General features: G+C 41.6%; 1 protein-coding gene across 2 annotated transcripts in view; it reads right to left on the bottom strand.

Annotated features, from left to right (window-relative positions):
- The window catches only part of LOC118933729 (zinc finger protein 780A-like), a 113,338-nt gene extending 97,707 nt beyond the window's left edge, over nt 1-15,631 (bottom strand). Inside the window, exons 1-2 of one of the 2 annotated variants that reach the window (XM_057493371.1) lie at nt 15,475-15,631; nt 10,158-10,275 (exon numbers count right to left, since the gene is read on the bottom strand). The gene's annotated coding sequence lies outside the window, so the exon portion shown is untranslated. Of the gene's footprint in view, nt 1-10,157; nt 10,276-15,395 lie in introns of both variants that reach the window. The other variant, XM_057493372.1, reaches the window with a different exon arrangement.
- Nucleotides 15,632-15,850: the final 219 nt, after the last annotated feature.

Genomic DNA, 15,850 nt, shown 5'->3' with positions numbered 1-15,850 from the left:
TTACAGATACAAATATATTTTAAACAAAATAAAATCATACAATATATATTGATTTTCAAACTAGTTTGGGTGTATCTAGAGCAGCTATTAAAAGCTCATATGCATAATCCGTAGAAAGAAGATAGATGGTTGCCAGGGGCTGAGAGGAGAGAGGATTGGGTACCAGGTTTCCATTTGAAGTGGTGATAGTTGCACAGCACTGTCGATGTACTTAATGCCACAGAACTGTACACTTTACAATGGTGAAACTGGTAACTGGTAATTTTTTTTTTTTGAGAGGGCATCTCTCATATTTATTGATCAAATGGTTGTTAACAACAATAAAATTCTGTATAGGGGACTCAATGCACAATCATTAATCAACCCCAAGCCTAGTTCTCAACAGTCTCCAATCTTTGGAAGCATAACAAACAAGTTCTTACATGGTGAACAAATTCTTACATAGTGAATAAGTTCTTACATGGTGAACAGTGCAAGGGCAGTCATATCACAGAAACTTTCAGTTTTGATCATGCATCATGAACTATAAACAATCAGGTCAAATATGAATATTCATTTGATTTTTATACTTGATTTATATGTGAATCCCACATTTCTCCCTTATTATTATTGTTATTATTATTATTATTATTATTTTAAATAAAATGCTGAAGTGGTAGGTAGATGCAAGATAAAGGTAGAAAACATGGTAACTGGTGATTTTTTACATAATGTGTATTTTACCACAATCTCTTAAATTTAAAAAAAAACATATCCCTAAAGAAGAGAGAGAGAAAAGGTAAATGAGTGAAGAAAGACACGTGTAGGGCAATGAGGGATGGGAACCAGGGTGAGCTGAGAAGGTCAGGTCGGTGATCACTACTCAACAATAATCTGGCACCACGGGAAAATTCTAGCAGTTTTTGGATTTTTTCAAGACAAGACAGAAATGTGGGTTTTATGCGAAAACCACTTATTTTAGATAAGTGGCAAGTAAGTGACATTTTTAAGAACAGGTATGAGTCCGCAAGACCCAACTTACAGCCTTGGCAGTAGATCATCTTCAGGGTTTAGCCAGTTCTATCCACAGAGTGCCAGGGGCCAGGCGCAGGGAGCTTCCTATGCCTGCGACACTCTGCCACGGATACAAGTGAGCTCCCTGATGGTGGAAAGGGGAACCATTCACTGAAGTGTAGAGCCCCCACCTCTGAGGTTTGGAATAGGGTTCAGCAAACAGAGGCTCCTCCCCCTTCTGCAGTGGGCAGAGGCTGTATGAATGGACTGGTAGCAGACACAGGTGCGCAAAGGTCTTAACTGTGCCTGTGCAGTTGGCTTGACTGTGTCACTCTGGGGACTGCCCTTCAGATAAGCATGTTCAGAGTAAAAGCATGTCTCCTTGAGCCTGGGCCCCAGAATGAACATATACAGAGCAAACCCAAAACCCACCCACAGTTTGGAGCCAAGCCCAGTCAGCTTGGGGTCTGACACAGAGCCACCCAGAAAAGCCCTCTCTAGATCATCACTCTGCAGCTGACCTCAGTCCAGAGATCATGAGGCAAAATGCTGAAGCCACTGAGTTTGTGTGCAGATCATCAACCAAAATTACTGAGGCAATATCTGAGTGATAACAGTGTCAGGAACCAAAGGATCTGTAAATCCCGCCCCAAGCCCCAGTCTCATGGTTTTCAAACTTTTTGGTATTAGGCTCTCTTTACACTCTCAAAATAACAGATGACCCCAATGAACTTTTATTTATGTGAATTCAATCAACATTTACTATATTAGAAATTAAAACTGAGAAATGTTTAAAAACAAGAATACTCAAAATCATTAGCCATCAAGAAAATGCAAATCAAAACCACAGTGAGCTACCACTTCACCCACTAGCATGACTATAATAAAAAAAGATACACTTATTGTCAAAGACATGGAGAAATCAGAACCTTCACACACCGCTAGTGGGAATATAAAATGGTGTAGCCACTTTGGAAAACAGTCTGGCAGTTCTTCAGGGAGGTAAACATGGAGTTACCATATGATTAGCAATTCCACTCCTAGGTATATACTCAAGAGAAATGAAAACATACATCTACATAAACACCTGTGCACAAATGTTCATAAGCAGCATTATTTGTAATAGCCAAGAAGTGGAAACAACCCAAATGCCCTTATACTGACGGATGGATAAATACAATGTGATATGTCCATACAATGGGATATTAGTTGGCAGTGAAAAGGACCAAAGTATTGACATGTATGAACCTTGAAAACATTATGCTAAGTGAAATGAATCAGATGCAAGAGACCACATATTGAATAATTCCATATTATATGAGATGTCTGGAAAATAGAGAAGAATATAGTTGCTTCCAGGAGCAAGGGGTTGGGGAATATCTGTTGAAACATTAATTGGTGTGGCATTTCTTGTTGGGGTGATTAAAGTTTTCAAAAACTGATTGTGGTGATAGTTGTACAACTCTGTGGATACGCTAATAGTCATTGGATTGTGTGCTTTAAATGGGCAAATTGTATGGGCAAATGTGAATTATACCCCCAAAAAAGCTGTTATTAAAACACACATACACACACACATACATAAATACTTATACATTCCATTAGCCAGCAGAGCAATGATGTCATCACAATATAACCTCTAAAAAACTCCAATAAGTCCATGGGAGAATTAACAATGAAAAGGACAAAAAATTTCTTCATATTATTACAGAAATAGTACTGAAAGGGCCCCTGACCCACACTTTGGGAACCACTGTCCCGGCTACTGGCAGAACCACATTGTCTTTCACAAGCCCTGGGGTTAGGGCCCCCATCACTGCCCCTGGATGGCTACCAGGTTTTTAGACCCTTCTCAGTTCCTACTCCATGAAGATAAGCACCTCCAAGGGGACCCTGAGCACAGCACCATCCCCTCAGCCTCTCCGCATACTCGGAAGCTATCAGGGAAGCCTGCCTGGAGTGGAGGCAACCAGGGCTGAGTCTCGATAGAGAAAAAGAAGAAAGGGCTGCCAGGCAGATGAACAGTCAACTACTCTGGATGGGAAATGACTAGCTGTCCAGAGCCCCTAGGAGGTACCTCATCTCTGAGCCACTGAGCTCTCTTTCTCATTCATTTTGTTCTTGTTCTTAACAAGAGTGGTTGTCCTTACCGCTCCCAGTGTGGCCTTCTTCCCTTTATGTGTTCAGCTGGATTTCATCTTTACCACAATTCTAGAGGCTAAGTGCCAGGGTAGCCCCTTTCACAGATGAATAAACTGAGGCTCAGATGGAGACGAGAACTCACACAAGATCACACAGGGCAGAGGTGACTTTCAAAACTGTTTTCTTGATCTGAAGTCCCAACTCTATGCCATTACTTTATATTTTATCTCACAGAATCAAATGTATGTCCTTCAGGAGCAACTGCTATTTAACATCTGTTATTATTATCCCTCACCCCATGTCTGAGATACTGAACTGGGACAAAGTGGGTGTTCATTTGGTAAGGAGATGGCTGGAACTTGCCCCCTTGACTACATCAGGCCTTCCTGGAAACACTTGCACCTTGCAGCATTGTGCTGAGTTCACACTACCTGCTGAGCATGTCCTTAGTATTTTTTGTGTATTAATACATTTCATCTCCACAGCAATTACAGGGGTGGGTACTACTATTAATGGCTTTAAGGATGAAGAAACTGAGGTATAGAGAAATTCTTTGCTCAAAACTTTGCACACTTAGTAAAATGTCAGAGCCAGTGTTTGACTGTAGCCAGCTCATGCTTTTATCATACTACACTGTGTCTTGGAGGGTCTGAAAGGAAGCACAAGACTTTGCAATTTTTGCCAAGAAGTCCACACTCAGCCTCTGGGGTACACTGAATAACCACAAAGAACTCCTTGCCTTATCCCCAGAACCCGGGAATATGTTCTTTCACATGCCTATAGGGACATTGCAGATGTGACGAAGTTAAGGACCTTGGGATGGGGAGCTCATTCTGGACCATCCTGGTCGCCCAGTGTAATCACAAGGGCCCTTATAAGAGTGAGGTGAGGGGATCAGAGACTGAGAGAGAAGATGTAAGGATGGAAGGAGAGGTCCAAGAGGAAGAAGATGCTCTCTAGCTGGCTTTGAAGGCAGAGGAGAGAGCCACGAGCCAAGGAATACAGGCAGCCTCTAGAAGCAGCAAAGGGCAAGGAGAAGGATTCTCCACTACAGCTTCCAGAAGGAACCAACCCTGCCAACACCTTGATGTTAGCTCAGTGAGACCCGTTTCAGACTTCTGGCCTCCACAACTATAAAGTAAGGTTGGGTGGTTTTAAGCCCCTGGTGTGGCGGCAGGTTGTTACAGCAGCACCAGGGAACAAATACAGTCTGTTAACGTGAGGTGCCAATTCACCTCTCCCACCACATGACGTAACTAGAGAGTCTCACAAAAGACAAGAAATGCTTAGCTCCTGGGCAGACAAAAAATGTAAAATGTCCACCATCCACATCAAGGGGGACTTTTGTGTTTCCTTTAATATTTAAATGACTCCTAAGAATGAATTCACACACCAATAATATAATTTAAGGAAGGTACAAATTCACTGTATTATAGTGGTGAACGCTATATAAAACTCTTTCTTGCATTCATTTAAAAATATTTACTGAGCCCCCACTATGTGCACGCACTGTTCTAAACTGCAAGAACACAAGGGACAAAATTCCTGCCCTGTGCTCATGTATCTTATACAATCTGATAGTGAGACTGATAATAAACAAAATGATGAGTAAATTATACTAGATGGAGGTGAATGCAATGAAGAAATATATGTCAAAGACAAGGGGTGCTAAGGCAGGAGTGGTAGTTTATTGGGTAGTCAGGGACACCCTCGATGAGAAGGCAGCTTTTGGGGGGGTCCTGAAGGATGGAAGGGAAGGAACCCTGGGGATCTCTGGGGAAGGAAATGCCAGGTATGGCGGAGTGAACAAGGAGAAGAGATGAAGAGTTGAGAGGAGAGGGAACAATCTTGCCAGGCCTTGGAGGCCATTGAGGGAAATCTGGACCTTACTCTTAGTGAAGCTATTCATGGTAATAAGCACAGAAGAGACATGATGTGGTTTACATTTCAGCAGAATAACTTAGTGGGGCAGGGGTGGAAGCACAGAGCCTGGGAAGGGAGTGGCTGCAAAAAGGTGATATGTGTCTTGGTCCAGAATGTTCACATTTGGGATATTTCACAGAGTCAGTGGGACTTGCTGACAGATCAGGTGTGACGTACAGAAGAAAGAGGAGCGCATCAAAGAAGATTCCAAAGATTTCAGCCTGAGCAACAGGACAGATGAAGTTGCTACTAACTGAGGTGGGCAAGCCTGTAGGACAAGCAGGTTTCAGAGGAAAGATCAGGAGTTCAGCTATGAACACAAGCAGTTTGAGAGTCCATTAGACATCCACATGCAGGTGTTGGACATCCAAGTGCAGAATTCAGGGGAGAGGTTTGCACTGTAGGAATAAGTTTGGAACTAACAGTAGACATGGGGAGACCCTGCTCAGATCCCCCTTCGAGGCAGGACTTGCAGCTCCAGCCACTGGGACTGCTGTCAGCAGACAACTTCCTGCTGTCGGCTCCTTCAGGGCCGGCCTCAGTTGCTGAGAGCTGCCTTGCCCAAACACAGATCCTTCCTGGGACGGCCCCTCAGTGACTGGTGAAGTCAGGGATATAAGGCCCAGGCTATAAAGCCAAACAAGGGACAGCCAAACAGTGGGTCATCCATGCTCCACAGGTCCTCTTGGGCAGACCAAGGCCAATGCTGTACTTGCACCACATTTCAAACTCTTCATCCACTCAACCCTGGTTCTGCTGTCTCCCTTCCACAGGTGTCAATCCCTAATAAATGTCCTGTTCTTCAAACCGCACCTAGTGTCTGCTTCCAGAGAACTCAAATTCCAACAGGATTCATCAGCATATAGATGGCACAAAAGCCTAAAATTTGCATTTAACATATGTACAGGCCCTAAAATATTTCAGGGCCTACTTCCCAAACCATAGATTTGTATTTGTGCAGTGAGCCTGACATTTTGACTTAAAGAGACAAGAAGACAATAAAAAACAGCATCTGTGGGCATTTCCCTGAGGCCACAAAAGGAAAGGCTAAAGATACCCAACCTTATTGGTATTCAGATTCTAATTAAAAACCACAGTACCATGCCACTTCACAGCCAGCAGATTGTCAAAAATTAAAACCTCTCAGTATCAGGTTTTAACCCATAGAATAAAACAAATATCCACAAGTCCATACTGATCTAAGTAAATGATCAAATAAATAAGTATATGGGGAGAAGGGACAGCTCTTTCTTTTAATAGAATTCTAATTAATAAATTAGAAAGAAGAAGGGATATGAAAATCAGTATTAGGCAAATGCCACAGTAATAACTGTTGCAGACAAAATCCAACAATGGAGGCTAAAGTCAGTGAGTGAAAATTTGAGAGAAACAGACTTCTATAGTCTCAAAGTGTCTCTCATATGATACTTATAAAGGGAAAGACAGTAACTTTATAGTGAAGTGCAGCAGGCAGTGCTATAACCAAGTGACCGAGGTCAACATTACCAGTAATGAAACACATGGACATCATGAATCCCCTGATATGGTGCGCTGAGACGGGCACACCACCATTCGTGTGGTCCTCCCGGCGAAAATGCATAACTTCTTCTCAACCATGAAAAACATCAGAAAAACCCAAACTGAGGGACATTCTATAGCACAGCTGATCAATAATCTTCAAAAGTGTCAAGGTCCTGAAAGGCAAGGACAGTCAGAGGAACTGTCACAGACAATAAGAGGCTAAGGAGGCATGACAGCTAAACACAGTGTGGGATCCTGGATTCAATCCTGGAACAGGAAAAAGACATCACTAGAAAAGCTGTTAAAATCAGTTTGGTAATTTAGTTGATAACATGGTTTCCAGTGTTAGTTTGCTGGTTTTGATCATTGTCCTGGAGTGTTAACATGAGGGGGCACAGGGAGGGGAGATAGATGAGAACTCTTTGCACTCTCTCTAGGTCTGACATTATCTAACATTGCCCCTTCCCCCTTACTCTCTCCAGGTCCACTTGCTCCAGGGGAAGCCAGACTCATGAAGACACTATGGAGAGGGCAACATGGTGACGAACTGAGACCTCCTACCAACAGCCAGCACCGTCTTCCAAGAGTGTAAATAAGCCACCTTGGAAGACGATCCCACAGCCGCAGTCCAGCCTTCTGATGACGGAAGTCCTGGCCGACATCGTCACTGCCCGGGCTTTGAGACAGAATGATTCAGAGAAGCCAACCCCACAATACCTGACCCACGGAAAGTGTGCTTTGAGCTTCTTTTTTTAAATTGAAGAATAGTTGACATACAATATTCCTGAGCTACTTTTTTAGAGAAAGTATTATCTAGAGTGACCACCAGATGGCGCCTGGATTCCAAGGATGGAACCGAAAAGTCTACCAACATTGTAAAGAGGTCAACTGCCCCCAGTTTGTTGACAAATACATCACAATCCTAATAAAAATGTCATCAGGGTTTTTTGCGAGAACTAGACAACTTGATTATAAGGCTCATTTGGACGTACAACAGGCAAATACAGGGGGAAAACCTGAAAAAGGTGAAGGAGAAAGAAGAGAAAGTGCAAGAGCAGCTCCACCAGATACTAAAAACAACATAAAAAACAGTGTTAGTGGTGCATTAACAGGCATACAGATCACGGCAAGGACTAGGATATCCAGAAACTGAAAAATTGCTTATGGAACTTTACGTGATTATATAATCATTTTTTATTTAGGAAGTGGCTTCAGGGAAGTTTATTTAGTTGTTGCAGCAACTAGATAACCAAAAAGAAAAGCTTGAATCCATTCTTCATGCTGGATACCAGATTAAATCAAAGTACATCAAAGACCTAAGTGAAAAAATACAACCTCACAAATAATTTAAAAAAAACAAACACTGGGGAGTCTCCTAATGACCTGAGAGTGGGGTAAATTCTCCAAACTTTTCATCAAAATCCAGGTGCATTAAAAGAGAATTTTGTTAAATGACCAAGCAAAAATGCAAACCTTTTGCAACTTCAAAACTTAAACCTACCATACGTAGACTAAAAATGAGAAAAATATTTACAACCTATATCACAGACTAAGGGTTAGTATCCCTAAAATATAGAGTATCTAAACCTTGAGGCGGGGAAAGACCAAGAAACCTTTTGAAAAGTGGGCAAGATATATGAACAGAGTTCCCATAAACAGAAACACAAATGTCTCCTACACATACACAAATTTGCTCAACCTCACTCAAAATTTTTCAAAGCCACAAAGTAAAACTACACTGAAATCCTTTTACCCACCTACCAGATTAGCAAAAATCCAAATGTTTGACAACATTCCTCTGGCAACACTGTGGGAAAGCAGAGATTCTCACACCTGGCTGGTGGAATGCAAAAAGGTAAAGCCTTCCATGGAGGAGAATTTGGCTATATCCAGCACACATACCCTTTGGCTTAGCGATCCTACATTTAGGATTCTATGGAAAAGACAGAGACAGAGATGACATGCCACTTGAATGTGCCTCTTCATTGCAGCACTATTTGTAACTATTTAAATGGCCATGAACAGTGCTAAGCTACATTCATAAAAATAGAACTCTATACAGCTGTAAAAGGAAATAGGATATATTAGGATTATACCTACATAAGATGTGTGGGTGTCATGACCTCCAAGATATAATTAAGTGAAAAAAGCAAGGTGCAAATTGGCAAGCAAAGTATGCTACCTTTTGTGCATAAGGAGGCATAGGGTCTTCCCTAGCTGTCTGGGACCTGGCCCTAGGGTGCTTACAGCAGGTGTAAAAGCCTGAGAGGAGAAGGTGGCCATGTGGGCTCTGGAGCCATTGTTTGTATTTGACCACACCCTGGGTGGATCATTTACTATCTTTAGGAATTGGCTAGTCCTGGAAGGGGCAGTCCCTCCAGAGCCAGCAAGGGCCCAGATGTCAAAGCCTCAGGATACAGAGAGGAATGACCTGTTTAATACACCTCCTTGGCCTCCTGCTACACTTGACCCACCTTCTTGAACCTCCATGGTCCCTCACTTTCCGTAACTTCTCGGCCCTCCGGCTGCACTCCCTCTACCCTGCCCATCCTTCTCAGTGTCTGTCCTGGTCTCTAATCCTATGGACACCTGGCCAGGGGATCTTCTCACGCTGCTTGCTTTCCTGGGTAGGCTTATCCAGGCTTCTGCTGCCTCCTAGATGCTGATCACTCACAAATCTAAATTTCTATTCAGACATCTCTCCTGAGCTCAAGACCTATAGCCAACTGCCTATTGGATGTCTGCACTTGAGTAGCTCAGTTGCAACCTGATCAAATCCAAAAGCAAGTCGATCATCTCCACCACCACCCTCCTCCTCTAGTGCCTGTATCCTGTGAATGGGCACCACAGTCCATCTGGGACCCAGGCCAGGAATCTGGGAGCTATTCCAGGTAGAAATCAAGATCTTTTAAGTAACTCCCCTTGGTCACCTCTTCTCCACCTGCCTCCCACAGCTCTGGTGTGAGCAGTCCTCATCTCTAACTTGAATGACCGCAATGCTCCCTGAATCAATCAGGATCCAATGAAGAGACAGAAACTGCACAAGTTACTTTAACAGAGAGAATTTAACACATGGAATATAAGGAATTGTCAACTTGGTATAAAGTTGTTATCTAGATAGCCCCTTCTGAAACACTCGGCACTCCTGGCGCACCCGCTCAGTGCCTCTCCTGCCCACCCAGACTCAGAGCTGCACTGAAGGCAGGGACTGTCTCCGTGACTGCTACACACTCAGTACCGTGACTGTGCTCAGCAAATATTTTTTTCCATGAAAGACGAGTTTGTCATATATGAAAACTATGGGAAGGAAATAATAAAGGTTCGTCGATGCAATTATCTGAAAAAATAAGCCTCCTGACTTAATCAAAAGAGGCAGAAGAGGGCTAGAACGCTTGCGCCAACCCCGAATCACTTCATCCTAAACTCATCGACCATCATTCCTTCTCTGCACTTCCCTCTGTTTCTAGACCTTTTCATAAAATGCTTTCCTCATCCACACCTACTAAAAGAAAGCTGGCTTCATGCATGAGAGCATGCCTCTGTCCCTCTTTCCTTTCCCCAGCTCCCGCTGTTCTCACCTCGCCTCCGGTCTTTCTTATCAGCACATCCCACAGGTCCTCAAACCAAGTCATCTGGATCACCAAGATGCTGCCTGTCCTCAGATTCATTCCTGAGCAGAAGGACTAGAATGACGCCCTGAAAAAAGAAACAACGTTGCGTGAGTGACACGTCCTGGGCCTGGGCTTGCTCAGTCTGCACGCCAAGCCCGGCTGTGCTCTGGCCGTGATGTGAACAGCGTCGGAAAGGCCCCCGTGCAAAATCATCGTTCCTCCCTCCGAGGCCAAGATGATGTCTGAACAGAGAGGGAATTCGTTTGCTGGGACCACCATAACAAAGTATCACAGATTGAGTGGCTAAAACGACAACAGAAATTTTTATTTTCTCACAGGTTGGGAAGCAGAATGTCCAAGATCAAGGTGTTGGCAGCTTTGATTTCCTCTGCAGCCTCTCTCCCTGGCCTGCAGACTGTGAACATAACTAGGTCACTTTCTGTTTTTCTGACCAAACCCCAGGAGACATGCTTTGTCTGTAGCCATATGACTAATTTCTGTCCAGAGGGATGTGAGCGAAAGTGAGGTGGGCGAGTAATTCAACTAATTACATCTGCAACAATGCTATCCAAATAAGACCACATTCTAGAGTATGGGGGGCAGGGGGGTGGGGGGATTAGGATTTCAGCATATCTTTTGTGGTGGGGGGACAGAATTCAACTCATAAGAGCTAGTAAAAAAAATGTAGAATATCTTTATGACTTTAAAGTGAATAAAGATTCTTAAACCCAGAGAACATAAACCATGTAGTGAAAATGAGATGGATTTGTCTGTGCTAAAATTAAAGATTTCTTCTAAACAAAGACATGATTGAAAAACATAATGAGTGACATACTGGAAAAAGATATTTTCAGCTTAAAAAAAAAGTGATGAATATCCAGAATATACAACAAAATCCTGCAAACATTTAAGAATAGGAAACCCAATAGAAAAAACGGGACAAAAAATACGAATAGGCAATTAACATAAAAGGAAATCCAGATGGCTAAATCTGAAGAGATGCTCAGTTTCATTCATAATCAGTGAGGAAATTACAACACATTAGTTTAAATCCATCAGTGTGGCGAAAATCAGGTCACAGAGGAACTAGTATTAGAGAAGACGTGGAATTTGGAAACAACATGTGCCTCCAGTTGGTGTAAATCAGTATGTATATCCTCTAATCCAGAGAAACTCCTACACTTGTATCCCAAAGCATACAAGTACAAAATAGCTGATTGAAGTACTATTTTGTAGTAGCAAAGATTTCCAGGCAATATAAGTCTTTATTAGTAAGTAAATAGTTAAGGAGAGTGAATTAATAACTTGGAGTACTATGCAGCTATCAGAAGCAATGAATGACATGTACAAACAACATGGAAGGCTCTTAAAACAATATTGAGAAAGAAAAGTAAAAGTAAATAAATTTAATCTAAATTTATTTATTTATTAAGTAATAAATAAAATTACTTAATATCATTTTTGTAAATTAAAAACATTTACATATACAAAGCACTATACATCTTTTGGTAGTATAGACACATTCAAGACCCATAAATTAACATTAGAAAGTATATCTATGAAGAGGAGGAAGAAATAAAAGTGGGAATGGGATATGGGGGGAAGATCACATAACGTAACAGAACAGCTTTACACAAACTATTCCAGATAACATGTAAGAAATGAAACAGTATCATAAATTCAACTCCCTGAAAAAGAAAAAAAAGAACAAAGGAATGACAAGAGAAATACCAAGGAAATGTTAATACCAAGGAAGCATTAAAAGCAAAACAAAAATATTAGGAAAGACAATGAAGGATATTTCATTCTGATAAAAGGAATAATTCAATGAGGTTATACTAATATCATGAGCCCTTATGCATCTAACAACAATACTTCAAAATACAGAAAGCAAAAACTGATACAGCTAAAAGGAGAAATTGACATATCCTTACTCATAATGGGAGACTTTATCAGAAACCAATAGATCAAACAGAAAAAAAAAAGTAAGAATCTAGTAGATAAGAATTAGACAATTAATAAACTTGTATAGTCAAACCTCTGATCCCAACAACTAGAATACACATCCTTTAAAAATACATACAGAACACTTCCAAAACAAAACAAAAAGTCATATACTAGGTCAAAGAGGAAATCTCAACAAATTTCTAAGAATTTATAGCATTTAAAATATGTTCATTGAATAAAATTAGATATTAACTGTAAAAAGATAATCAAGGAACTCCACGTACTAAAATATTCAAAAATACATTTCTAAATAATTTGGGGTTTAATGAAATTGAAATGACATCATTGAGAAACTCATGACAATGGAAACACCACATATCAAAATATGGAGTATAATGATTAACAAACACTAAAATGGGGGAGAAAAAGAATGAGTCAACAAAGCAGAAATTAATGAAACAAAATAACCCCTCCCCCTCAAAAACAGAAAAGATTATCAGTAAAATAAAAAACTGGGTTTTTTTTTAAAGATCAATAAAACTATAAAATTTTTGCAACTGTGATCCAGAAAGATAAGAGAAGGAACAAATAAATATCAGGAAAGCCAAAGGAATTATAACTTCAGATACAAATGACATGTAAAAAATAATATGTATAAAGTTATGCCAATAAATCTGAAATCCTAGATAAAATAGATACTGTTCTATGCGAATACAAATTACAAAAATTCATTCCAGGAGAAAATAATAAATCTGAATAAACCAATATCCACAGAAGTTGAAATTGTAGTCAAAGACCTAGAAAAAAGGCATCAAGCATGGACGATCTTACAGTCAAACTCTACCAAATGTGCAAAGAACAGATAACTCCAATACTTTGCAAATCATTCCAGATCATAGAAAATTATAGGTCATTCACCCAGATCATAGAACAGGGCTAACAGTTCCCTAATGTCAAAACTGGGCAAGGATGGAACAAGAAAGAAAACCGTGGGCCAATTCCATTCATAAAAACAAATGCAAACAACCCTAAATAAAAATATTAAATCAAATCCAGCAGTGGTAAAAAGGAGAAGGAGGGTGGTTCAACATTACCAGATTAAGGCAGAAAAAAACATGTGATTACATAAATAAATGCATTAAAAATATCTGATAAAAGTCAACACCTACTTCTAAAAAACCTCTTAGCGAAGTAGAAATAGAATTTGATAAAGGACTTCTAGAGATCTACTGAAAACATCATACTTAGCAGTGAAACCTTAGGGTTATTCCTTTAAAAGTCTAGAACAAGACAATGCTTCCCCTTTATCACCGCTATTATTGGAACTCTTAGTCAAAAGGGGAGGAGGAGATAAATGAGTTTCAAAGATTGGAAAGACTAAACTGTCACTTTTCTTGCCAACACAGGATCATATAGCTGGGAAAGTATGCCGAATTATCTGTCAATCCCAGAACAAGAGTGAGTTTAACAAGATATCAAGATCCAAGATCAGCATTAAAAACACAACAGCAGTAACTGACTAGAAAAAAATAACAAAATCTTAGCCATATAAGTAAGTTGAAACAATAAAGTCCCAGTGAATGAGCAGAAGAAAGTATGTACAAGATATCCTAGAAGAAAATTGTATCTATGTTCAAGAATGGAAGACTCGATAATAAAAAGCCTTAAATTTTCCCCAAATTAATAACAGTCATTACAATCCCAATTAAAATCCAAATGATTTTTTAATGGAATTGACAACTTCCATCCCACTCCCCATCCCCATTGCAGGGCCCACCAGGTTGCTTTCCTCACCCAAGTCTAGGCAGCTGTTTGGAGACCACCTGCTCTACTGTTTACGAGCTTCATTGACTTGAATCACCCCATAAGCAGTTGGTAAACAGAATAATGATGCCACCATACACAAGTATGTTGTTTAATATGCAATTTTCTCCAAGGTAGTTAAGATTTTAAAGCTTAAATCCTATGTAGGATTTAAGATTTTGGTGCATGCTTTCTCACAGTTAAAGAGGAAGACTTAGTAATAAAAAAATATATTTAGAGAATAAGCTGCAAAGCTACAGAATAGTCTTCCTTTAGATCCACAGTGATACACTTAATGGCTTCAAAAACCACAACACTAGATACAAGGTTATGGTATGTGGCAAGGCTGTGAACATAGATGAAGAACCTGAAATGATACTTTCCTAGTATTAAAATGACACATTAATGAACAAGACTACAGGTTGGATCAGATTTTGAATGATGATGAAAATGGACCAAAGTCCATTATAAGTTAACATCTCCAGACTAGCATCTCCAAGGATGAACAAGCCCCAGCCTTTAAGTTGCAAAGAAGCGATGGAAGGCTAAGTGCAAATGCTCCTGGAAATTTAACTGTGCTAATATTTCTCTTAGAATCATTACTGATTTTGTAGGGCTCTGATTACAAAGTTGCATATACGTTTGGGGCAATCTGTACCTAATTCTATTTTTCCCATAAAGCCTTGTTATTTTAGTGCACTGCTTTGCAAACCCCCAGGATTTTCAGGAACGCACACATCAGGTTATAGCAGAAAAGCCTATACTCAGAATGAAGTGGAATCTCTCTCCTCCGATAGGCATTCTTGATAAATCCTGCGTTTCCCTGACAGGTAGCCAGGAAACCGGGTACCCACTTCCCTCTGAAAGTGAAATAACTTTCCAGGAGACTTTGGGGCACGGGCACTTAGTTCCTTGGAGCTTGAACACCAAAGCTCCTCTCTTCTTTCCACCCTTCAGACCCCCAGACAACTCCAGAGAGGACAAGTGAAAAGACCCGGAGTTTTGCCCATTACAAGCCTCAATCTTGAGCAAGTCGCTAAACCTCCGCAGGACTCAGTTTTCTCCTTTTAATGAGAAGGCAGTGTTTTAAACAAATCATAGTGGTGGTGTTTTTAATTTTAAATTCTTGTTTTGCTATTTATAGCTCTGTGACCTTGGACGAGTAACTTTCTCTATGCGTCATCTGTAAAATGCGGGCTTTGCGAGGATTTAAAGAAAACATGTGTGCAAAGCACAAGAAGCATATTTAGCCCCAATAAACAGAAGTTCCTATTATGGAAGACAGGGGATTCCCGGGGGCTCGAGTTCTGACTGAGGCAGAGGACCCCAGAATTGATAGGAAAAGCAGACGTAGCTGTGATTTCCTCGGGGTCAGTAAACACATCCTCCCAGCCCCGTCTTCCCCGCAGAGGCCTCGCCGTCAGGGCGACCTGCTAGCTTACTGAGGCCACCCACCGGCTCTCCGAAGCCTCCGGTTTGGGTGCTGCCTCCCGCAGCGCCGGTCCCAGAACGGCCTACATTTCCCGGCGTGCACCTCGGATCGGGGTCCCAAGGGGTAGTCCAGCCGCGGGGATCTTGTGCCGGCTGCGTTAGAGGTTCGAGGCTTTAACCATCTCTCACGCAGCTCCTACTTCTCGCTTTGCGGAGCCCGTCCGTCACCGTCAGCCTTCAGCGCTTGGCCTCCTCCTCCTTCGCTCCTCCAGACGTCCGGCCCACCGGGACCCAGGGAGGGTCCGAGGCCAGGCTTATCTCCCGGGGAGGATTCCTGCGGCCCGAGGCTGGCAGCCGAGCTCTGGGGGACTGAGGGAAAGGGGACGAGCCTTGAGGCCGCACAACCGGAGACTACAACTCCCAGGTGGCACCGCGCGGCGGCGGCGACACGTCACTCGGGCACCGCCAGCAGCCCCGGG

This window comes from Manis pentadactyla, chromosome 15 (genome assembly GCF_030020395.1).
Source record: "Manis pentadactyla isolate mManPen7 chromosome 15, mManPen7.hap1, whole genome shotgun sequence".
Classification (NCBI taxonomy): Eukaryota; Metazoa; Chordata; class Mammalia; order Pholidota; family Manidae; genus Manis; species Manis pentadactyla.
Note: the sequence above shows the minus strand (reverse complement) of the source record. Positions and strands in the feature narration are given on the sequence as shown.